This window comes from Pseudoliparis swirei, chromosome 18 (assembly GCF_029220125.1).
Source record: "Pseudoliparis swirei isolate HS2019 ecotype Mariana Trench chromosome 18, NWPU_hadal_v1, whole genome shotgun sequence".
Taxonomy (NCBI): domain Eukaryota; kingdom Metazoa; phylum Chordata; class Actinopteri; order Perciformes; family Liparidae; genus Pseudoliparis; species Pseudoliparis swirei.
In genome coordinates, this window is record NC_079405.1 from 23,862,428 (window position 1) to 23,887,531 (window position 25,104).

At 45.6% G+C, this 25,104-nt stretch overlaps 1 long non-coding RNA gene across 1 annotated transcript; it reads left to right on the forward strand.

The window, feature by feature from the left end:
- Positions 1-22,998: 22,998 nt before the first annotated feature.
- LOC130208464 (uncharacterized) lies at positions 22,999-23,668 on the forward strand. Its single transcript, XR_008834420.1, has 3 exons — positions 22,999-23,118; positions 23,255-23,305; positions 23,655-23,668. It is a non-coding gene; the product is annotated as an uncharacterized LOC130208464 (long non-coding RNA).
- Positions 23,669-25,104: the final 1,436 nt, after the last annotated feature.

Below are 25,104 nucleotides of genomic sequence, written 5' to 3' on the forward strand. Positions count from 1 at the left end.
ACTTCCTGCATCATAGGTGTAAACCCTCACGAAGAAACAAATATGCATTTGCTCTTTCGTACACAGCTCCTCAGCAAATGGAAAGGTCCACTTTAGTTTACACTCCATGAACCACGCAAAACAAAACCTAACTAGAATGGGCACTCGGTAGAGCGCATACCTTCGCATATCACAAGATTGGGCATTGAATTATGAACATGTTGGCATTAGTTGCATGCCAATTGGATAAAAATTGACCGTGCTCTGGTAAAAAGAAGATTTTGACCTTTTCATGACTTTGACCCGATCGATCCTAAAATCTAATCAAATGGTCCCCGGATAATAACCAATCATCCCACCAAATGTCATGCGATTCAAGAAGATTTTGACCGTTTCATGACCTTGACCTTTGACCCGATCGATCCCAAAATCTAAACAAATGGCCCCCGGATAATAACCAATCATACCACCAAATTTCATGCGATTCGGTTTAATACTTTTTGAGTTATGCGAGTAACACGCATACAAATAAATAAATACACGGCGATCAAAACATAACCTTCCGGATTTTCAATGCGAAGGTAAAAATGCCGTATGACTAATGCACCTTTTAGAAAGGATGCCGTTTGTGCCTTCACCCTCCGCCGCGGTGCGTTCAAAGTCCAACAAGGCTGAAATAGCAAACTGCTCTGATTCGTAATTCAGGCTTTGTGATCTCCGAGGGCAAAACCCCAGTTAACCCAGTTATATTATCAAGGTTGGAAAGCTTCGTGTACAACAGTCTGTGCCACTTCTACACAAGTAAACTGAACTCGTAAAAGCTTGGAAGGGCCCCGCTCATATTATCCATCTCACCCGCTTCAAATGTCTTTAAAATGCTGTGTGGCCAAAAAAAACTAAAAGCTAGGTTAACTGGCTTCCCCAGATGTATGATAAGTGAAGATAGATTAGATCAGACTCTGATACTGAACTGTAAATTACATTGTTTTCATTACTCCGCCGCTTCTTCATCTTTCCCGAGAACCGTCAGATTAATTTATTTCAAAGCTACAGGGCTGGTTTACCCGTTGCCGAAGCTCCTCTGATGTTTTCATTGAAGAGGCCGTTCACACACCATCGTGGAAATATTGGGCAACGCAAAACTTGTACACAAGTTTGTTCACCTTTTTACGTCTCACTCATTTCAATGCCGTCACAAAAACCGTCACCCGACAGCTGCTCCGGCCAAAATCTAACCATCTGGTCTGTGCACAACGTGGGCCAACGCATACTCATACAGGACCACGCCTCACCTGTTCAGGAAGCTGAGACGTTTCAATTTCAGGATGCAAATAGCTGCTATTTCTATGCTGAAGGGTCACGCACGGCAAAACTGGAGAATCACCTCCCAGAGAGCCAAACAATCCCTGCACACGAGGCAGTTTCACAAAGAGGATTAAAAGGGCGCCGTATCATAATCTCAGCCGCGCATTAACGCAAAATTGAAGTGATAGAAATGTCAAACATCTGAGAAATATTGACTCTGTTTAACCCTCCTGTTACCTTGGGGTCAATTTGACCCCATTCAATGTTTAACCCTCCTGTTACCTTTATATTTACTGACATATTTTATCCTTGGGGTCAATTTGACCCCAGCAATTAAAACCTCCAGAAAATTATTAGAATTAATATTGTTTTCCAAGTTTAAGTTTGTTTGTTGACTACCTAAATAGCCCTTTAAATATATAAAAAAGTTGATATTTCTTATATGTTTGACACAGTGAAAAACAGCCTGGGGTCAAATTGACCCGAAAGAACACCGACATTAAACATTGAATGGGGTCAAATTGACCCCAAGGTAACAGGAGGGTTAAACATTGAATGGGGTCAAATTGACCCTAAGGTAACAGGAGGGTTAAAGGGAGCATTATTTACATGTCATGCTTGAGATGTTTCTGGAAATGATGATTCCAGTTCTTGTGTTGCCTTGCTGTCTTGTCCATCATCCCCTGTCAGTCAGGGCTTAACAATGAGCCAAATTGTGATCTCGTTATAAAATGCATTTCTTTGAAAACTTAAACCACGGGCCTGTATTTGTGGATAAAGTATGAAACCAGCCATGGTTCTGCAGTCTTTATCCTGTTTCTAGATGAATAGAATCAGATTAGGTGATGGAGCCATGACTTTTTTTCTCTCAATCAAGTGACTTAATTATTGTTAATTAAGTACAGCTGTGTATTGAAAATGTGTATTAGAACCATAACCGGCTGCAGCTTGCTGCAGCTGAAAATGTTTTTTTGTATGCACTCCCTCTTGGTTTTACCTCCAAATGAAGTATTATAGAAATAAGATGTTGTTTACAACCTGTCGGAGTCTCGCTGATTGTGTTTCTGTTGTCATATCGTTGTCATAATACAAGTGTCGGCCGAAGATACGAGCCAAAAGACAAAACTGGAATGTTCCTTTAGCTGCTGACAAAAAGCCCCAATTAAAACGGCTTGACAGTATAAACGAAATCTCCGAAAACCACATTGCTCAGAAAAGGTTGGGTCGTTCCATCTCAAAATGACGAGTCCAAACCCCCAGCAGCCACTACGCTCTCCTTTATCCTTGCCCTCTGGAGCGCCTCCGAACCCGCATCCCTCAGCCTCAGTGGTTTCAATTAATTTGGCTCCCGCCGAGTCTCGTCCTGAGAATATCAACCCAGGAGACAAGACATCCATTACTGCCAAGTCTCCAGCTGCATTCAGACTGTGTGGCTGAGGAAGGACTGCTCTGAACACTCGGAGGATAATAAAACTACATCTTGAATGAGATTTGTACACACACACACCGCCATGTGTGTTAATTATTGGAGATTGCCAATGGCAATTGTCTTGTTTTGGGAGAAAAAAATGCATTGGAGTCAGTAAATCTAACAATTAAAAAGAAAAAAACAGGTCGGCAAGTGTGTGCACTTGGAAGTGTGCTGAAGGAGTGTGTCCTTGGGTGATTGGTGTGAATTTGCTTAGCGAGCAACCTGGATCCTTCATCAGACACTAACCAGCAACCTGCCATTTGTAGACAAGGGACACGTATCAAGCTGTGAAAATTAAGGTAAAAACATGGGTTGTACAAGAAAATACCACAGATTAGAGTAAACCGAAAGACGGGAGTGAAAAGTGGATTTGGCAACGTTTTAGTGGCAAATGATGCAGCTGGTTGGTGAAGTGAGTATACAAGTAAACATTCCCGCTAAATGAACAGCCGTTTATCGGGAAACCCCTGCAACCTTAAATTATTTGTTTGATTGTGAAGGCATTTAATCCTCCTGTGACTGCTGCGTTTAGTGCTAATTCAAGCAAACAATGCCACGTTCTGTTTAACAGCAACGCACGACGGGGGTGTTGGCTGAGGACTGGAACGTCTTGCAACAACCCCACCTACTGAACGCACTACAGGTCATTCCACAGTACAACTGTGAACTTATTTTATTCTTTTATTTGCATGCAGACTAGAACAACAGCGTGCATGTAGCAGGTGTATTCACCATGACACTGAAAGATGCCAGATAACTCCACCTCAAACCACCCAACAGTCTGGGCGAACAATATTGGGAATGTGACATTTTCTGGCATCTATGGAAGACAGCATTAGCCAAAATGCTAGTGAAACACTTTATTTAGTGAATGCTTAATCAATCTAGTATGTTCAGGAGCCAAGGGGTCCAAAAGACTCCAAATAAAATCATTCATATTCAGCGTTATTTTCAAGATATTCTCTCTTAAGCAAATCAGTTTTCACTTTAGAGATATCTGAGCTAATGAACATATGATCGGCCACAGAAAAGTCTTATAGAATGTTAACCTGATGAGGATTCTTGATGAAAAGTTAAAGAATCTATACACTTATTACGAGTCACTCAAGGGAAGATAAATGTCTGATGTTGATATTTGGGATACAAAGTCATTAGAATTTGACTTCTTGGAAATCATGAATGTTTGTCAAATAAAGAATAGATAATCCATCAAGAAGAACAGAATAAGGTATAGTTTAAACCAATTGGTGACGCTAAAGGAAATCTTAGGGATCACCCAAAGTCCTTTGGATTTATTCTCTGGGAACCATGAATACTGTATCAAATTCTGTTGTAATCCATCCAGAAGTTGTTTTCTGGGGAAAATGTGGAAAGACAGCCGGACAGACTGATCGCCATTGTGCTAACGTTGCTTAAAAACAAAATAAAAAAATAACGGGCATTATCTTGTAATGGTCTGTGATCTCGAATGAAATGCATGCACACAACATTTACCGTGTTTTCTAGCGCACGAGTCAAGCCATGTCCAGTCTCTGTGGCAGACAGCTGGGTTACTCACTGAGATGTCCATGCAGTAATCATGAGAGCAAAGGTCGCTAAAGTCATGCATATCAACATATTTCATCCTCCATTATATATGAGACTTTGTGGCTAAGTAACAGTGTGGCACATCTGTTGCCCGTGCAGATTTAAGAGTCGATGTGAAAATGGACATCTCCGTGTCTGAAAGCTCGACGTTGTTTCTCCCGAACTCCCCATAGAGTTAAAGTCCCGTTACTTTGATCTGCAGGCCATTAGTTAGAACAGGGTTTACTCCCAGTCTCATTTAGCAGCCTTTCACGTTGGTGGCCTCCCCATATTCTTCATGTTCCTGCCCCATTAGACAAGCTTGGCTCCTAATTGCAGTGGCGCTATCTGGCGCATACAGGGCCGTGTTGTTGCTGCCGTCGGCACTCGGCGAGGCTCTTTTTTTCACATCCTTGTCGGTGCTATAACGCCTTAGATGAAGAGGCTTCCTGCCGAGACACCTTTTGACATCCTCTTGTCACTTTAATTGATGGCAGAATTGCTATTGGTCATCATTAACAACTTGGAACACTTCTGACTGCAGGTGGCTCTGAGGTTTCAGCTCATTTATCTTCCAGGGAGCCTTTCTTCTTACCTCAATTAATGGTAATGAATGCAGGATTTTTCTTCTCCCAATGGGTCATTAGATTTCATACCAGTTAATGTTTCAAAAATAATAATTGTTCAACGGGATTGTATACTTCGCCAACTGCAATGTGGTTATCAACATTAGGTTTATAGATGACACCACATCAAGATTTCAATTTCTAATGGATCTGTAATTTAATTGCATTCATCAAGGCAACAATGACTATTTCAATTTCCTCCCATCATCGAGACATTGTAATTCTATTAGTGCTTAAAATAAGACGGTTTGAATCTTTGTCAGCATCCACATCTGAAATCCTGAAATAATTAACCTTTTTAACTTTTCACCTTCCTATGAGCAATAAACTTAAATTCGGCCAAGAAGGCATGGAGAGTAAGGCAGGTCTTTGCAGAGGGGAAATCTGTTAAACTTCTATAATATTGATATAATAGGCCGCACAACTGCTAATGGCTGAGAGATTAATTAAATAGCATGCGGATGTGACGGCATTTCAATAATTCTCTAAAAAACTTTATGGCACACTCTATACAAGTACAAGGCCATTAGCATATAAAAAAGAGGGTTGATGGGGTTTAGTGGATTGAGGGATTGGGGTAAAGGGCGAGTTTTTAGTCAACAACAATGTTTCAGGAAAACAGATTTATCATCAGCATGTAACTTTAGATGATGACGAGCTCATCTAATCTTCTTTTGAATCTTGGACGAGCGTTGTGAGTATTGTCACACTCACTGCTGCTATTATAAAAAGGTACGTGGCTGTACACGCAAACACGTAGACCAGTTAAATCCATGCAGGGGGCCTCGAAGAAGCCTTTGTACATTGTCGCGGTTCAGGTGCACCCCGAGGAAACTTGTTCACTGTAGGGTGCGACATTGGTGCCTTCAGCCTTCAAGATCTTTTTGACAAATTCATTGAGGATATTATCAAGGGGACTGGAGGATTGCCTCGTCATCCTCTGAGTGATACATCATCCATGAGCAGTCAAACGGTTGCAAAGTGACTTAAGAGTTTCAGGCGGGGGGTAGAGTGTTTCAGTGGAAGAGACTCCAGGAATAATTGTGGATCTAACACAGCAGAAGACGCAACGAAATTCCTCAAACAGCAGGAAAGGGAACAGGAAGCGATAGCTTCCATCTATACTGACTCACATTGTCTGTAAACTGTTTATAAAGACATGAACGAAGGAGTTAATGTAATCAGCCCAGGTTTATTATACATTTTCAAGTGGGACATGGAATTTACCCTAAAGTTAAACCTGACAGGACCAGGTAATCCTTGGCTTCCCACCAGGACTAGAAGCTTCTTACTCGCGGTCTTTGTTGTGTCGTGACTGGTGGCAGGGATTAGCACCAGGTGATACTTGTACTGGCTTCAGCACTAAGTTGCGGTCTTCTTGGTGGTTAAACTTGCGAGGCAATTGTGTATATCGTTAAGACAAATCCACTGTTTTTTATACCTGCGTGGATTGTCTTCTGGTCAAGTTAGCGAGAGTCCACTCTGGACCCCTGTGAGGACGTCCAGCTGAAGTCCAAAATGTGTGACCGCTTAGACCAAAACTACGGTGTTACGCCCTCTGACTTAACTCCACCCTCTTCCTATAAAAGAGGGCTGTCTATCTGTTTCAGGTCTGGCACGCTTGGAGCACCACCACCTGAGAGACACCACTTAATCAGTGGGCTGGATATGTTTACTCCCAGATCCAGTGCGGCGCGCTCTCTTTTCACCTCCGAGCTGCGAACAGTCGGACATGCTGTGGTTTGGTGCCTGAGTGTAGGCCACCATGTGTGTCATTTTGGGGGAAGCTGTGTCGGGGTTCTCTACTATTTTGGTTCTCCTGTTTTGCGGCTAGTCAGGGAGCTCAGGATTGTTTTTCCTTTTGCTACGATAGTTCAGTGTGACCTTTTTATGTTTGAGTTAGTGTGATTTTTTTGGGGGGGTTTATTGTGTTGACCCAAGACACCCTGACGCCTGTTTGTTTCCATTTTACATGAGTTAATCCTTAAGATGTCAAATCTTCCTTGTTGCGTCAGTACTAGTCCCCCTAGGCACCATTAAAAGACTAACGTACCCACAAACTATATGTACTGTATTCCACATTAGTAGTCCTTTTCAAAATGGTCACATATTTATATACCATTATCCTTTTTTTTTTTTAACCTTTTTTTCTTAAAATAAAATGTGTTAGCAGGGATCCATTGTGTTTTCTCTCTGTGTACAGACCCTCATTTTAGTGTGTATGGAAGTGTGTTTGTGTGCCAGTCTGTACTGAAGTATGATCAAGGCTTTAGGTTGTTGTTGTTGTTGTTTGCTCCATCCCCGTTAGGATGCCGCAATCCAGTATGAAACGACATCAGCGATCTCAAAGTTTGACAACATAATTATAAGCCATTCAAGCAGTGATGCGAGACTGTAGAGCTCATTCCATCATGACAACGATAACATGCTGGTGCTGAGGTGCAATGTTTACAATGTTTGCTATCTTAGTTTAGCTTGTATGCTAACATTTGCTACTTGGAAACAAACAGCAGCATTGCTGAGGCTGATGGGAATTTAATTGATTGTGCAGCATCTTGGTCATAAACCAAAATATTGGACAAATGATGCTGGATGAAAAGTAAGAATTACCAAAGTTATTACGACAAAATCGTGCACTAAATTTCATAGCAAACCATCAGTAGTTGTTGTGTCCCGATAGACGGGGAGAAGAGTTGGACTCTGACTTAGCGGAGGAGGGGGGGGGAGGAGGGGGGTCTGGCGCTTCAGACTCTTTTGGCAGACACAGTGAAACTTGTCAGTTCCAGGACTTCAGTGCTGGTGGTTTTGTACAGCCAGGCGAACAATCTGGGTGATGTCAGGTCACACAGGCCGTACGCCTCTCCAAGGCATCGAGTGGCTTCAAAGCAACGCTGAATGAGCCAGCTGCACATCAGCGGGCCAAGTCCTCTTTCTGGGATGGAGTAAAGAGTAAATGGAAGCGAGGAGACCCGTTTGGTAAAGAAAAACAAGATTGGATTTTTCTCCGGAAAAAAATATAGTTCAGTTGAACTGTTTCATGGAAGCAAGAGTGTTCATCCTATGTTCAGATAAATAAACTGGTTGTGGATGGATTGGAATGGTTTACTGTTCTGCATCTGGGTTGAAACACTTACGGGGTTAAAAAAAATCTGGACAACCCACTCAAGTGAAAACTACACAACGATCTCTGAGCTACAATCATGATTTTTTTATTATTTTCTTGTCAAGCAGTTTAGATGCATAATTTCGTAGCTGTTCCCAGTGTTACCCACACAGGTATTGGAGCGCAGACTACCGATTACGGCTTTTCATGTTTCGTGGTTCTACAACGATGAATCACAATGGATTTAAGCACCAAGGTAGGAAAAAATAAATAACAGAAAATCCAAAGTGAACTAATTTCTACTAAATAATCTAAGTGTAAAATGTAACATAGCATAACAAAATTATTCCTGTAATATCCTGCTGTATGTCAGCTCATGACAACAGCCAATACAGATTGTATTATTATCACCACATACATACAATGTTTAGAGCATACTTGATCATAATATTTTCTACATTTTGATTTGGGCTCCAAGTATTGTTAATTGATCTATAAACAGACACAAAACCTGATCTTAATTTTCGAAGTTGAGTAAATCACATGCACATCCCCCGAACAAACAGGTGCAGCTTTTGCAGCGGCCCAATCAACGATGGGCATGAATGCAAACAAGCACACTGTCGGTATGACAGCTATGCTCCACTTCAATTACCGGTGAATATTTACACTGGGATTTACAAGATTTCCAGCGACCAAGAATCGAAGTGTTCACACGGCTTCACAAACTACCAAAAAGTCTGGAAAAACACCCTAAAAAGGTAATTCAAAGTGCACTACAAACTTCTTCAAAATACCACAAAGGGCTGTTTTGCATTTCACAGACAAAATGTTCAGAGGCAACGGGGCTGCTGAGCTCACAAGCCAAAGCTTGATCGCACACAGGGTGTCTACAACGCAGCAGGAACTCCAGCTGGGGGAAAACAAAATGGAACTTGCGAGCAGACAGACTTGTGTAAGAATCACCTGAACCGGAGCAAAGTCGATTGTGAGAATCAGTTATATCTATTTTGAGCGGATATTTATTCGTGCATATTAATGTAAGCCAGTTTTTTCTGAAAGTATTACCTTCGTGGGCCAATGCCATGCATGTTTTACTGGTTGGGATTATTCACGCACAGTGGTACGGTTTGCTTAGTTCCAGCTCTTTATTTAGAGAAATAGCCAGTTCTATTTCATCCTTCCTGACCGCCAGAGGCGGTGCTTAGCACTGGATATCTTCCGTCTTGCGCATAGCAGGTCGAGTATTAATAACAACAAAGTCACCCGTGACCTCGGATGACCCGCCCACCGGGTATAAGTTCCGGTGTCATCCCGAGATCAGTTCTTTTTCATCTTCTCGCAAGCAGGCATCAGCTAAGGCTGAAGTTTAACTGAAGCTCGTCGCGGGGAGCCTTGTGACCAAATGGTCGGAGTTGCGATCCGTCGCCCTCCAAAGGCTGCGACGAGCTCTCCTCGGAGGAGGACATTGCGTTTTCTCTACGGCGGTCCGTCGAGGCGGACCGGAGAACGCACGAGTCTTTTTTCGGTCTTCACCAGAGCGCCTTCACCGCGAAGCTTCAATCGGGTGAGATCGAATACAATTGTTGCCTATGACGGCATATCCCACAGGAGCAGAGCTCTCGTTCCTGCTAACTGTGTGCTAACGGGAGCACGTCCGCTCGGTGCTGCTACACCGGCGCGACCGGCTCTCTGTAGCGATTGGGATAGCGTGTGTGTTGACTTTGGTAGCATTGCCGCCATGCATAGCTAGCAGAGTGTGTCCACTCAGGCTAACGGAGCCTACGCTAAATCCGACAGCTACCTCCTGTTCCACAGGACCTCGGCCCAAGTAGTGGAGCGCTCTCGCTCAGGCTACTGGTGGGCGATTACAGCGCTAACGAGAGCGCGTCCGCTCGTTGCGGCTGGATGCCACACTGCTACACCGCGACCGGCTTCCAGTGAGCAGAGCGTCCCGCTCAGGCTCACCCGTGGGGCGCTAAGGAGGCTATAAGTCGATACTGATGCATACTGCATGTACCTCCATGACATCGCCGCTGTTACAGCTAGCAGAGCGTCTCCACTCAGGCCAACTAATGCCACGCTAATGCTGACAGACCAGATGAGTGAAGTGTGTCCTCACTCTCTCACTAGACATGCTGGGTTCTGACCCGTGTTCACGGGATCAGCGTCTACAGTAGCGCAGAGCTCTCGCTCAGGCTTACTGGGAGGCACCAGTAAGTACAGTTGCCATACTAGTGGAGAGGGTCCTCGAAGAGACCTGCCCTCTCACTACGACTGTTTTCACAGGACCTGCTCCCCCGTAGCACAGGCTTTCGCCCAGGCTACTCGTGGGATGCTTGTAATTACAGCTACTGTACTAGTCAAGCGTGTCCTCACTTCCTCTCTGTCAGCGAGAGGCTGTTCTCTAGACCGCTTTCTAAACTGTCTCCACGGAACCCGTTTCCACAGTAACAGAGTGCTCTCGCTTAAGTTTACTGATAGAACACCAGTAATCACAGCTACTGTATTGAAGAGGTGTCCTCGCTCTAGACGGACTGTCTCTGTCCTGCTCGACAGGACCTGGGCCACAGTAGTGGAGTGCTACTGCTGCGACCCTAGCTGCTACAGCTACCGTACTAGCGAGGCCAGCGTCCGCGCTCTACCCTCCTAGACGGGCTGTCTCCGTCCTGTCCTACAGGACCTGGGCCACAGTAGCGGAGTGCTACTGTTGCGACCCCAGCTGCTACAGCTACCGGACGAGGGAGGCCAGTGGTGGCTGATACCCTCACTAGACGGGCTGTCTCCGTCCTGCTCCACAGGACCTGGGCCACAGTAGCAAAGTGCTACTGCTGCGACCCCAGCAGCTACAGCTACTGTGCGAGTGAGGGCAGCGTGGCTCTCCCCTCACTAGACGGGCTGTCTCCGTCCTGCTCCACAGGACCTGCTACTGCTGCGACCCCAGCAGCCTACTATGCAGTGCAGAGTGAGGCCAGCGCGCTCCCCTCACCTCACGGCTGTCTGTCCTGCTCCACAGGACCTGCGCTGCAGTAGCGCTCGCTCTAGCTCCTGCTAGGACCCCAACAGACAGGTCAGGTCAGCTCCAGGCCAGCCGACCAGTTGCAAGCGCCGGCTAGGAGCCGCAGGGGCTCCCCTAGCAGTGCAATCGGGAGGCTAGCTTATAGAGTAGGTCTGCTGACCGCAGAACTAGCTCAGATAAGTCGCCACCCTAGTGCAGGGAGGACTGAAGCATCAGATCCACCCACGGCTGATCCATTCCCAAGGGAGGACATCCCAGTGGTAGCCCCTTGTAGGGGGCAGTCGACGACCCCATCGGGTTCGTCATTCGCAGGGCACAGGAACTGCTGGATATACAGCAGCCGGAACCCCACGCACGCTAGTGCATTCCTCAGGGGCATTCGCGGCCCTGCCACCTTTTCAGTCTCCCCTCCAGAGACTATCTGAGGGGTTACCATCTTACGATAGATCACCGAACCCCGGCGTCCATGCAGGATATGGCCAAATGTGGCCTTCGTCCCATGCCATCCATTGAGCCGACTATCGCATCCATCGGTTTTTCCCCAAGGGGACTCCGAGGCCGGATGACCGGTGCCCTCGAGCCCAGTCGGTTCTCAGGTGACCATTTTACCGTGCTTACTACACGGCAACTCCCCCTCATGTCATACTTGACTACAGCCTCAGTGATGCTTCGCTGCAGGCATGTGCACTTATGTCGCGAGAACCTGGGCACCTAATGCTCTCCAGGGTTCAGACCAGCTGTTTGGCCGGCGCAGGCACCCTTGTCGGAGGCATGTAGGAACAACCTCCCTACTGTCCCAGTGAAATCAGGGGACCTGCTCTACAGGCGCAGCAGCGCACGGTGCAAGCCGGTTAGACCAGGCAGCAGTTATCTGGTCTTCGCAGGACCGTGTCCACACCCCGCAGACTCGGGGGCGCCACGTCTTGATTTTCTCGGGCTGAGCCCAGCAGACATCCTTCGTGTGGTCTCCAGAGGAGATCGGCTCATGTCTGTCGACTTAAGGGAGGCCTTTTGTCAGGCTCCTAGAATGCTTCACAGACGGTTGCTCTGTTATGCTTTCCAAAGCCGTTATTCCCAGGCTTCTTCCATGTGGACTTCCCCAGGAGTTTCTACAAAAGGGCATTACTGCCGCCCTGCAATCACCAGGGCGTGAGGAAACTGCCATCCTGGACGATCTGGCTATGTGCGCCATACCCATTTAGGGCCACACAGTGCATTACTTGCACTCTCTCACGCCGCCCGGTTGGGCCTTCGTGAACAAACAACTGTCTGAGCCATTCTCAGAGCATAACCTTCATTGGTGTAGCTCTAGATGCAGCCACTAAGCGGGCCTGGCCGTCACTCAGACAGGTGGACAGCATCCTCTGCAGCCTTCCCCTCTCTGAGGGGGCAGATGGCTGTCTTTTATCCTCTCTTCTTGCCTATCGGGTAAATTGACAGCTGCATCAGCTGTCTTACACTCTTTCTCACGCTGCCCGGTTGGGCCTTCGTGAACATAAAGAGTTTTCTGAGCCACTCTCGGAGCACAACCTTCGTTGGTATAGCTCTAGAGGCAGCCACTAAGTGGGCCTGCCCGTCACTCAAGCAGGTAGATACTCTCTGAGGGGGCAGGCAGTGGTCTTCCACGGTACAGGACTTCCAGAGGACAGTCTATTCGCGACACTTGGGTCTGGAGCCACAGGCCATGCACCTAGCGCTCAAACAGTTCCTGTCATACTTGGGAGGGAATATGTACTTGTTGGGCGAGACATCGCCTCAACCACGGGTTGGCTTGAACCTCCAGGGGCCCCTAGGGCGGCAGAGCTGCTACGAAGCTCCCGTGCCCTTCTGATTTTTCTTACTCCGGTAACCCTTCACCTGACCAATTGTCGGGCGAGGTAGCGACCAGGAGAACGGAACCAGGGCGTTCCCCACATTTCCGCTGATCTTGCCAACTACTCGGGGTTTTCAACAGGGCCACCGAATTTTGCTGGTGGGCCCCTTGCGTCCAGCCAGGACTTGGTTCCCCTGGCTGCACAGACTTCGCTGTGACGCCACGGTGCCTCGCTGACATGCGGGACCCTAGCACAGCTAGAGGGTGGGACCTGCCATCCCGATCCCGGCCGTGCCCAACAAAGGGCTTGGCCGCAGGAGAGCAGAAGCAGCTGAACAGAATCAGTCCAGAGGACTATTCTAAATGCCGGAGTGCCATCCGTCTACGAGACGTGCAGACCGAAGCCGCTTCCCGACCAGCGGACGGAGGGACCCAGTACGGTGCCTCGTGCCTACGGTACTCACGCCTCCGTCATCCCTTCTAGTTAAGGGCATGTCTGCCTCTATCCTGAGGGACTACATAGCTGCCATTTCAGGGCAGCATGCTAAAGCCGACAATGAGGCAGAACAGCCACAAGCTGGTGTCCCTCTTCATAAGGAGGGCCTCAGTGACTATCCCCTGAGCCCCCCCCCCCCCTGAGGGCTCCTCCAGGGGACTTGCCCGGGGTACTGGACACCCTATGCCCGCCTCCCTTGGCAGAGGCAGAGCTGTGGTTGCCGTCGGCAAAGACCTTTCATCCTTGCCATAACTGCGGCAGAGCAAGTAGGCAAGCTACACGCCCTGTCGGTCAATGAGCCTTGTCTGAGGGGAACTCAGAGGGCTCGGGTGTCACACTGCGGCCTAAAGCAGTGGTTTCCCCCAAAGGTGCTGGCACGCTCGGGTCTCAACCAGCCTGCACAGCTTGACCACCATAACTAGTCAGTTAGGGTGGATCTAAGAAGGGCTATGCCACTGCAGAACAGTGCCTGTTCCACTAGATAGTGGAGGCCATTGCCTGTGCATAGGTGGTGAACGTCCGTGCTCTGCCATCCAGAGCAGGGTGTTGTTCTACCAACGGCGTTCCCACATCACGGGCGACCCGAAGAGGTATGCCCGTAGGGAATATAGGTGCATATGTATGCAACAGCCTCAGGGGCATCGTTGCGCACATTCACCAGAAACTACAGAGTGAACGGGAACACCCTCCATGCATTGCAGGTGGTCCAAATCCTCTGCTTGAGTCAGATGAGGTAGTTTCCTTGGGATTCCTCGTGACTCTGTTGGTATAAGTCATCCAGTGCTAAGCACCGCCTCTGGCGGTCAGGAAGGATGAAATAGAACGCAAGTTACGTATGTAACTATGGTTCTATGAATCCTGGATGACCGCCAGAGTTCTTAGTCACTCGGAATCTCGTGAGTTCGCGAGAAGATTCCGTAGAACTGATCTCGGGATGACACCGGAACTTATACCCGGTGGGCGGGTCATCCGAGGTCACGGGTGACTTTGTTGTTATTAATACTCGACCTGCTATGCGCAAGACGGAAGATATCCAGTGCTAAGCACCGCCTCTGGCGGTCATCCAGGATTCATAGAACCATAGTTACATACGTAACTTGCGTTTTATGGGCACAATTCCTTCATTGATTTAAAAAAAAAAAAAAGTAAGATATGTTAGAAATCGGGAGTTTAAAACAAATTTTAGAGAAACTTAAAGTTTCTAACTATGTGACGACAAACTAAACATGATTATTGTTCTGACCTCCCTGCAGTCGGAAGACTTGAGTTAGGTCGTTGTTTGTACTTGGCCTGATTATGTCTTTATTCTTAATGGACCTCACAGCAGATCACCTGGAGGATGACGTTTGAGATTAAGTGCCATGTAAAGTCAAACGGCCCTGTTCTCTCAGCTGGCCAAATAAATCAAATGGAATCAGCAAATGCTTCAGTGTGGTAGAGTCCAACATGTTTTAGTGTGTACACGGTCTAAACGCCCCCTGCCATCATTTGTTATTCACGGCGCGTCCTCATGCATAAACTACAAAGTAGGTCACCGACTCCAAAGTAGCCCAGAACGGACAAACTATTGAAATGAGTCAACGTTCAACAATGTTTCACAGGTGAAAGTCCTGCGCTTGTTTGACTCATCCATCCACCCCAACTATTTTGCTATGCATTGATCTTTATAGTCTGTCGCCCCTCCTTTTTTCTCCTCTCATGATTACTACGGCCAGTACAGAACCCGACCGAACATGTGTACTTATATCTGGTTTGGACTGGCGCCATTTTTTGGGAGGACTGGATGGATGGCCATTTCAAATGGATGGGCATTACAAGTGAAAATAGTTGAAATTCAGGATTCAACGAATTACATTTAACAATATTTAATGGCAAAAGTTGATAAACGATTAACGTTCACGATCGTGAGGTCAAAATGAGACTAACATCCTCAGTCAAACGCAGCTGTGTTAGTTCTCTGTCTAGCTAGTTCTCCAGTAGTAACAGACACTCTCATAAACACCTCGAAAGTTAGTCAATGGCAAGTTCAAATAATGCAACGATTCAGTTGGCTTAAAGCCAATTCAAGATGGCGGGTGCGAGCTTCCTGGTTCCAGACCGGAAAAGGCCAGCATGCCTTCAAAATAAAACTCTTATCTTGCCTTCAGAATATAAGTAACTTCTCGGGTTTTCGACCGGCATCCATTTTAACTACCATCTCCAAACAATAAAATCTCATTCATTGTCGTGCAGCATACAGTTAATCGTTACATGTGTCATAAAAACAGTGTCTTTCTCTCACGCTTTACAATACATTCGTCTTAATATTCTCTAATTATCATCATTCCTTCTTAATGCATTGCAATGTAAACAGAGACTTCCCTTAGGTACGTGTGCAAGATCACCTTTTACAATTCTACACAAGCCAAAAGTATCAACTATCATTCATCACTTGGCACTATCAATCTTCTCCCCCCTCCGCGGAGAGAAGGGCAGCCTACCCCCCACACGTGTGCCTTTTAATTAATGCAAGCTGTCCCGGTCGATCACAGCAGCCAATTAAATGCAGTGCATGAGGACAAGCATTTGGTAATGAGAAGCAGCAGTGAGTGGAGGAGTGACTAGAGGACAAAACATACTTTGGGACATGTTGACCACACCTGGCTGCTGCTTGAAAAAAACCAAAAAAACACACAGCAAGGCTCAAATTAGTATGCAAAGCTTTTGTCCACAGAACATGTCGTTTGCAGCCTGTGACGAACCGTAATGGATTGAGCGCGGCCTTATCAAATCGCACATAAACTGGGAAGCGGAGCAACGAACGGTCCGCCGTGACGGAAAGTAGAGTGAAAATGTTGCTACGGGAAAAAAAAGAGGCTTGGAGCACCGGAGGGGTTTGTTTGTACGGTGTAATCTGAACAGTCACGTACAGTATGCGCACACAGCATCCACCTGTCAGTCTTTTTTTATTATTTTTTTATGTATTGCTACAGTTAAAGCACTTCATTCGACTGCACCGAGTACACACCGTGCTTTTTTAAAAACTGTTTTGAGGATGTCACTGCAGTTGGTAAGTAAAATATGAAGCAAACCCAGCCCTGTGATCAGAGAGCATATCCTGCCTCTGTGCTGCAGGCAGCTTGAAACGATCAGTCACTCTGATATTCTGTCGCATTTGGTCACTCTTTTTTGGCTGTAATCCCAGAGAGTGTGACGGTAAGGATTGCCCACCTTTTGATGCATACCTTCGATAAAGCATAACTGAAATGACAATACGATTTACTTCATTCCCTCTAATGGGCCCAGGGATTGATGTGGAGCCTAAAAAGAGAGAAGCAATCTTTTGCAATCCAATTATGTAAAGCTGGCAAATTTCTTTTTCAGTCAAAGATCAATTGCCGAGGCGAGAAAACAAGATATGATGCACGATATGAAGGTCTTGGGTGCTAAGACACGGGGAACAGGCTGAAGGAGATCAAATCAAATGAGTGCCAAAATATCGGATCCAATCATTCCAATACATTCTTTGCAGACCCTGTAAAGACGTAATATTACTGATTTTGTTGTTGTTGATGATACATTTTCTTCAAAGTATTAAAGTCACATTGGAACCAGTCTGTGTAGAGAATACACAGCTGCGGCTTGTCAGTGGATTTCCTAGTTGTCAACATCATACCTGCAAACTCATGAGGGGTGAAAAAGGTGACAATGGGGGGGGGGGAGTGGGGGGGGTGCAGATGACTTTCTTTTTTGTTGTCACCACACCACATCCACGTTGTTTGAACCCTCAAAGCTTTTAGAACCACAACTACAGTCATTTTATTGTTCTGGCCACAAATCTAAATAATGATAATAAACAGTTTAAGAACAAAAGGTCCTCCGCTCTGACTCAGCCCTATAATGATAGTAATGTAACGGACTGAGGGAATGTTATGTTATAAATGTTATGTTCCGGATGTAAGTGAACGTCTCACGAGCTGGTAGCTGTGAGGCGTGTCTGTGATTGGAGAGCGAGTGATGTTGTTGTGTGTGTGTGTTGTTGTGTTACGACTCGTTCGGAGCAGAGCTATGACCCGGAGCAGACGTGAAGCTGGTTTGGAGGTTTTCACGGCGGTTTGCGGTCGTTTTGGCGTAGGCTACGGCCAACAGTAGCCTGTTCTATGTTCCTTGAATAAACACCCTATAAGCCATCTACGTCTCGTAGCGTTCCTGACCCAAGGTCGCTACAGTAATAACAAATATACATTGTCATTATATAAAATATGGTTAAAGTCATTCATGAATCAACGTACTTTTTTTGGCCTGAACATTCATGGACTTTACCTTCAGTCTGTTCTGTCTCTACCCGTTTGTCACTGTACTAACATTATAACTTCTGTACCATACCTGCCATAAATATCATGATACCCGATACCCGAATTCAATACAATGCCATAGAAATAATATGATACCATAAATAAGAGACTGGTATATTTATCTATAAAACATCTGTATGGTTCACTTTTTACCAACTTGTTCAACACTTAACAAATGTCAGTAATATTAGTCTTAATACAGCCAGATATGAATGAAACTACATGGAGCCATCATAGCATTGATTATACACTATGAGGCCGTTAGTCTGTATCTGACCAGAGGATACAGAGTTCATCAGGATGAGCAGCTGTAGAGTTACACAATTTTACAGACTGAAACATTTCACTTCTGGCATCTTTTTTTAATGTATTTGTTAAGCCGAAGTCGGTCTCTAAAGCTGCGCCACTTCTCTCGCTGTGAGCGCTGCGCAGCGCAGTGTGCGCAGACAGCTCGACACGGAGCAGCGCGTGCGCTCTGATCGCTCTCTTAATGAAGTATCGATACTACAAATATGCTAAATCACATCGTGTTTAACGTACGGGTACTTTGTTAGCATCGCTACACCGTGCAGCGTGACAGCAGCAGATGTAGCGGACTAACATTCAAGCTAACCTGAACCACCAAACGATGTGGACATCTGAACGCTGATTGGCCGAGACGCGACTCGTCCCATCAAAGATGTTTTATTGCGAAGAGCACCACTTCACACTTTCTCCGCGTCTCACTGCAATCTCAACGGCAGCGGGCCAGGTGACCCCCCCCCCAAAAACAAAAACTCTTCGGATCTCCACGATTCACGTGGATGACCTATTTTGAGTTCAAAACGGTGAATTTCACCGAAAGGTGACAAGTTTGCAGGTATGCAACATCAACACAGTGAAAGGTTCAATGTTTTGTACCTGTGACAGTCGATGGCGCTAGACGTCACACAGGCTTTTATTACCGAGGCGGCAACAGCACCAATCGCCGTTTTCTCTTGCCTGTCAGAGCCCGTTGAACTATTTGAGGTTTCACACCAAGCCCAATTAGTTTGGTGGCAAGACTTATTGGGATGGAACCGCCGCAATGCAGAACAAGAACCAAAGCAACAAAAAACGTATGTCGCACGCCGTCAGGGTCCAAAAAAATCACGAAACGAGGCTGATTCACATCGACGCCTCACTATGGTAATACTCCAAACACTGCTAAATGCCCTTCTTCTGTGCATACCACTTGTGATGCTGTGGCATGCTGGTTATGTGGAAGGAAGTCACGCGATGACATTCATTAAATACACTACCACTGTTTCTAAGCAGGCTCCTATGATATGATAAATATTTCAGACAGTTTGCTTTAACACTGTAAGTACCTTTTTATGTTATCAAGCCATCGATTCAGTATTAAGGTCTTTCAACGTGAAATGGACTTTTTTTGGGACATTTATTTAAAGTCTAAAGGGTTGTCCTACTGCAAAGTAAAGCTCGGAAAATAGTGTACACTAGTTGTATGGGAACACGTTCTTTTAGATGTGTACAGTAGGCTTTGCCGCTGTCAACGCCAACAGCAGAACATTTCTTTGATTCCAAACTGTTTCTCCAATCATGGGACACGGGGGCCGCCGTCTACAGTATAGCTCAGACACTGAATATGTATAAGTAGCTCATCCGACCCGACTTACACAAATCCAAACTATCCCTTCGAGTCCCTCTTGTAACTACAGTACACCTTACGCCAACAAAGTCAACGACAATGCATCGGCACGGCACATTACTGGCCCTCTACAGTTTCACAATGACCTTAAAATTTCCTATGGCTCATGTTGTAAATGATCACTTTAATATGTGTAGGTCAGATATGCATACCTACTGCCGTTTATCGTCGTGCAAACCCCTGAGCAGGGCAAGTGCACGAATTATACTGTATATACACAGGGTTCACATTTTGACCAAAGGATATCCATAAACTTTTTCCATAAACTAGTATTCATCTGGAATATGAAAGAAAACTATGTTCTTCAAATCAAACGACATTAAGACAATGTGTCTGTGTATCGGTCTTTTCCTTTCTGTTGCAGATCTCTCGGACCATTCATCCGATTTACTTCACGCTTCACACGTACCTACATTGTCGACTGTGGTGCAATTTGGAAACTATGCACGTTCAATATTATAACTGCGGTGATTATGTCGAAGCGGGCACTAAAATGCCTATACTTGGAAAAACACAATACATTCACTAAGTGTATTTGTGTGAATGTAGCCGGGCTTGGGTTGTTCATCCCGTGAAGCAATTTTTTTTTATTTTTTATCAATGTTTCAAGTAGCTGGAAATTAATTTTTTCTGTGAACCAGACTGTGAAAGATTGTTTGTCTGATCGTTCCTCAAGAAAGCTGCAATACCCCTGAACGCCAAGCATTTAACCTGTTCCGAACAGGCACGTCTTGGATGGGCACTGCCCGGTGAAATTCAGCGAAAAAATATCTTCCTCCTCAGGATTTCAGTCAATGTACAACCTCCCATGGTAATTATCCCATTCTTTCCGAGCAACATTGTTTGAGAGCAGGTGCAGGTTGTTTTATATTCCATTGCTACTCCAGTCCTGTAATTGGATTTGGTAGCACCGTGGTGTCTGTGACCTTTGTGTGAGAGCCAGCTTGTTTAAACTGGAGATGTTGTAACCCTTGACACCTTTAAGTCCTCAGACAGTCTGATGACAGCCGAGATGACAACTGACCTGAGAGGTGAGTTCAACGGTAATTTGTAAATCAAAGGGTCATCCCTTGTGAGTGACGGCTGACTTCAAGAACGCCAATGCAATCGAGGTACAATTAATATATTCTGTGTTCACTATTCTGTGGATTTTTTTCAAATCAAAGTATATTTCATTTTGCTAGGTTGTAAATTTATCGGAGTCAATTAGCCCCATCCTCCGAGGTCTGAATAAATATTCAGGGATTTCTCGGGCTATTATGAAAATGACTTCTTGTCCAGTGGCTGCAAATAGTAGCAGGAAACCCCTCACAGCTCAAGAGGATTTAACGTGGATCACTGTTAATGGCCACCACATGAATGTATAAATTTTTCAAAAGGTTATGGACCCTGTAGCCTTTCCAAAAGGTTATCCACCCCGCAGCCTTAGAGCCATCGCCTCGCGGAGGTCCTGAAGTAGCGTCTGCTTTGTGTGTCTGCCGGCGCACTCGGATCATTATTTGCCACTTCAGTTTTCCTCAGGACTGGATTTAAGTAGAGCAGCAGGCGTCATTGCGGCGACACAGGATGTTCGGAGTGTGTAACTCTGACTATTTGGTGACGCAGGAGGTCGCTTATTAATAACCCAGCTATATAATGGATGAGACTGTTCTTCAGTCCTGTAAAATCTACACACTCAAAGTCCCAGAGGTCGGTGGTGTAATTCAACTCAAGTATATTTATTTTGTCCTTGTACTTTACTTCCATATATGTTGCTTTTCATATTTAATAAACATAGTTCGGGAACGAAGGCCACGCCCCAAACTCAGCCAATCACCCGATAGGTGCGTTCACACCAAAAGCGAAACTGTTTTTCGCGTCGCCCAAAACGCGTGAGTTTACTCGCTCCACCGTTCACCGTGTTCTCGCCATAAGCGTCGAGACGCTCCGCGAGGGGCGGGGCTTATCTCCGTGTCTCGTCTCCGTAAAGACCGTTATCATTTCCTTCATCCACCAGAATAACTAACCACTATTTCTGCTTTGTATTTTTTGTGGACATCCAACACACTAACGCCCTCGTGTTTGGGTTGATGACATCACCCGTAGGCTCACTCAGCTCGGTCACTTTCACCGATGAAGTTACTGTTACGTCTGAAAGACTTCTGCTTCCAGCTACGAGAGCGAAACTCAAGAGCTGATTGGCCCGGGTTGCGAGATGACCGCCTCAAAGTTGAAATATTTCAACTTGGGGCGAAAATTGCGCCGCTGAAAACGCGCCGCTGTCAACGCGTCGCCCCAAACGTGCCCGAGAAAATATCGCGTCTATCGCAGCCATACGCGTCTGTACGTTGACTTTTAATGGGATTCGGTCGCGCGAAAAAAAAGTTTCGCTTTTGGTGTGAACGCACCTGAAGCCCTAAGTACCTAAGCGCGTCAAACCCGTTCACTCCCTCTTCGTCGCTGACATCCCTCCCGACCCTGTTCTTGTCTTCGTCTTCCGACGTTGAAGAAACTTGTGTCCATATTGGACAACCCGGACCACCCTCTCCACCACCTCCTACAGGGACAGAGGAGGACTTTCTCCAGACGTCTCCTCACGCTCCGCTGCCACAAGGACAGATACAGGAGAACATTCCTGCCGACGGCTATTAGGCTCTATAACAGATCACCTCTTGCCAGATCATAGTGCAATAACTACAATAATAACTTCATATCCACACTATGTTGATCTGCACTTCACACATTTCATTTATTTACACTACACACATATTTCATTTGCACTCCACGCATACACACACTTTGCATTTTGCACACTGTCTATATTTGGTGTTTTTATATTTAGTTTAATTGTCATTAGTATTGTGTATGCATATATGTTGTATATATACATATATATTTTATTTTCTATTTTGCTTTGTATGCTTCTATATCTTTCATCCCTGTTTTTATATTTTATTTTTTATTCATGTGTGTTTGGTTTATTGGTGCTGCTACTGCTACGACAAATTTCCCCTTGGGGATTAATAAAGTATATATCTATCTATCTATCTATCTTCCCATCTCTCTCTGTGTGGAACAACGGGGGACTCTGCACCGCCAGCGCTTCAGAAGAGGCGGCCCCCGCCCACGAGGCTCCACCTCCGCCGATTCCCTCTAACCACCGGACGCCAGCCGTCTCCCACCGCCAGTGTTGCCAGGTCCGCGGTTTTCCCGCGGAATTGGGCTCCTTTTGAAGTGTTGCCGCGGGTTGAATTTGTTGTCCGCTGGTTCGGGTAGACCTATTTTGCATGCAAATTACATGAATATCTTTTTTTAAAAATCCATATTTTAAATGAAATAATTTATTTCTACCCAAATCCTACCAAACTGACTCCAGATCAGCACGTACACACATGGACATGGGACACGCCCACATACACACACGCACCTAAAGCTCTCGCCGCTCTCAGTCTCCCGCGACCCGCTCGATCCCAACTCTGGTCTGGTAGTTAGTGTAGCTATAGCTACACTGGAGAAACATGCCACCCGGTAAGTGGGCTAAATACGGGAAGAAATATACAAAAGAATGGGAAAGTGAAAACGGAATTAAAGAATGGATAGAATGTGTGGCTGGGGATGATACCAAAGCTTTTTGTCGGTACTGCAAAACCGAGATTCGTGCGCACCACAGTGATCTCCAAAACCACAGCAAAACGGGGAAACACATTCGAAATGCTGCTCCGTTCTCCAGTTGTCGAGTGCGTACATTGTTTGAACTATAAGTATCTGATAAAAATATAGTGAAGCAACATAAGGTGTTTCAGTTGAAATAAGGTATTGCATTAACTACAGTAAATGCATATGAAGTAAAAACAGTACATTCATGTTGTCCAGGCAGGGAGGAAGAGAGAAAAGGGAAGAGAAAGCCTCAAGACAAAGCAACAGGTTAGTTTGTCCGTCAGTGAATTGGTCTACACGTTCACAGAGCTATATTTTATTTATGATAATATACTGTATCTAATTACACAAGGCCATTTTAGGACCTAGGTGAAATAACTGTTTCGGGAAAACTGCTTTTAATGCTGGCATACTCACCATTTGTTGTTACTTTGTAGATATTACAATACATTTGGCAATGATAGCAATGTTGTTGGACTTTAAAAGCAGTGTATATGGTTTGGCACGGGCATATTTTGAGTTCTGATATTGGGCTTGTTTTTTGGGCTTGTTTTATTGGCCATTGGGCTGGTTTGGGCTTGTTTTGATTGGCCATTGGGCTGGTTTTGTCACACAGACCTGGCAACCCTGCCCACCGCACCCCTCCAACCCTCTCTTCACGACCGCCTCTACCCTTCTCGTTCCAGACGATAGTCATCCCTTCATTCATTTATCTTGCGATAAACCAACTGTAAACTCCCATTGCTATTGCCGTGGTCTTTGTTAGTGAAAGAAATATTGTACTTGGCCCACAACTAGTGTAATTATCGTCCGCAGCCGTTTTCAGTATGAAGCTTCTTTTCTTTTTTTTAACGACTGTACGCAGCCTGCTCGGCACCAAACGGCTGACGGACATTTAGCAGCGAGCGGGCGAACATAGCGTAGCATTTAGGAGCTAAAAAGCGAGCTATTTCCCTCAATGGAACTAAAGGAGTGTGAATATTGGGACGGCATAGGATCCGAATACTTTTTTCACTCGGCAAGATTTTCATGCAACAACTCACCCGCTCCTATCAGCTCATTTGGAGATGGTCCCACTCCCACCAGAGAGCAAAGGCACAGATTCGCCCTGTTAATCTAAATCTAATTTGGAAAGTGTATCCAGTATCCAGTCCAGTCCCCCCCCCCGGGGAGCAACTAATCAAAACTTACCGCCGAAGCAAGAGTCCAGACCAACAGGAGCAGTAAACAAGAGCTGTGTCCAGAGAAGGCTGACTCATTAACACCTTTTTGCTTCTTTTCACTTTAGCGTCGCAGAGCAGTGTGAGGAAGGAAGTGTTATGTGCAGTTTTGCTGACACATTAGAGGATATCAGCATCTTCAAATGTACATTTGGAGGGGGGCATGGGAGGTTGGTTGCCTGCTGCAGCTATGTGTATAATAGACACGAATTGAGCATAATCCATAATCCTTACTCATTACAGGTTTCCTAATGCAGCAAATCCTCCCGGCGGACTTTCAACGAATATTTGTCGATGAATCTATTTTTACAAACAATATTTAATGACTCGCAACCACCGACACCAGCATGAATATCACAGGAGCGGCGGAATATCATTTACAGACGACTCTTATAGCCTGTAAGGCGAGAGCAATATGCATCTGCTCGGTCAATAATTAGAGCATGACGTATTGCATGAAAATGGGAATATTATCCCAATTAATCTATTTCAAACTAACAGTTTGATAGTGATATCTGCACCCCCCCCCGAGCAAACGCAGTCATTTCATTGTTTGTATTTAAATATAATTAAATTTCAAGATGATTGTCAAGCAATCGGATCACATCAGTGATTTACTGTCTGTCCTTTCATGCTGCATAAAAGACATGCGATACATCCACTTGTACATCATCAGAAACAAAGGCAAATGATTTTCCGCAATAACATCAGAGAGCTTCATCAGCAAACAGCTCGGGATTACAGCTGGTAATGAGTTTGGACTTTAGTACATCATGCTCCATTAAGAGTCCATATATTACAGAGACGCAAAGCAAGCCACTTGGACGTGTCCACCTGTCCATACAC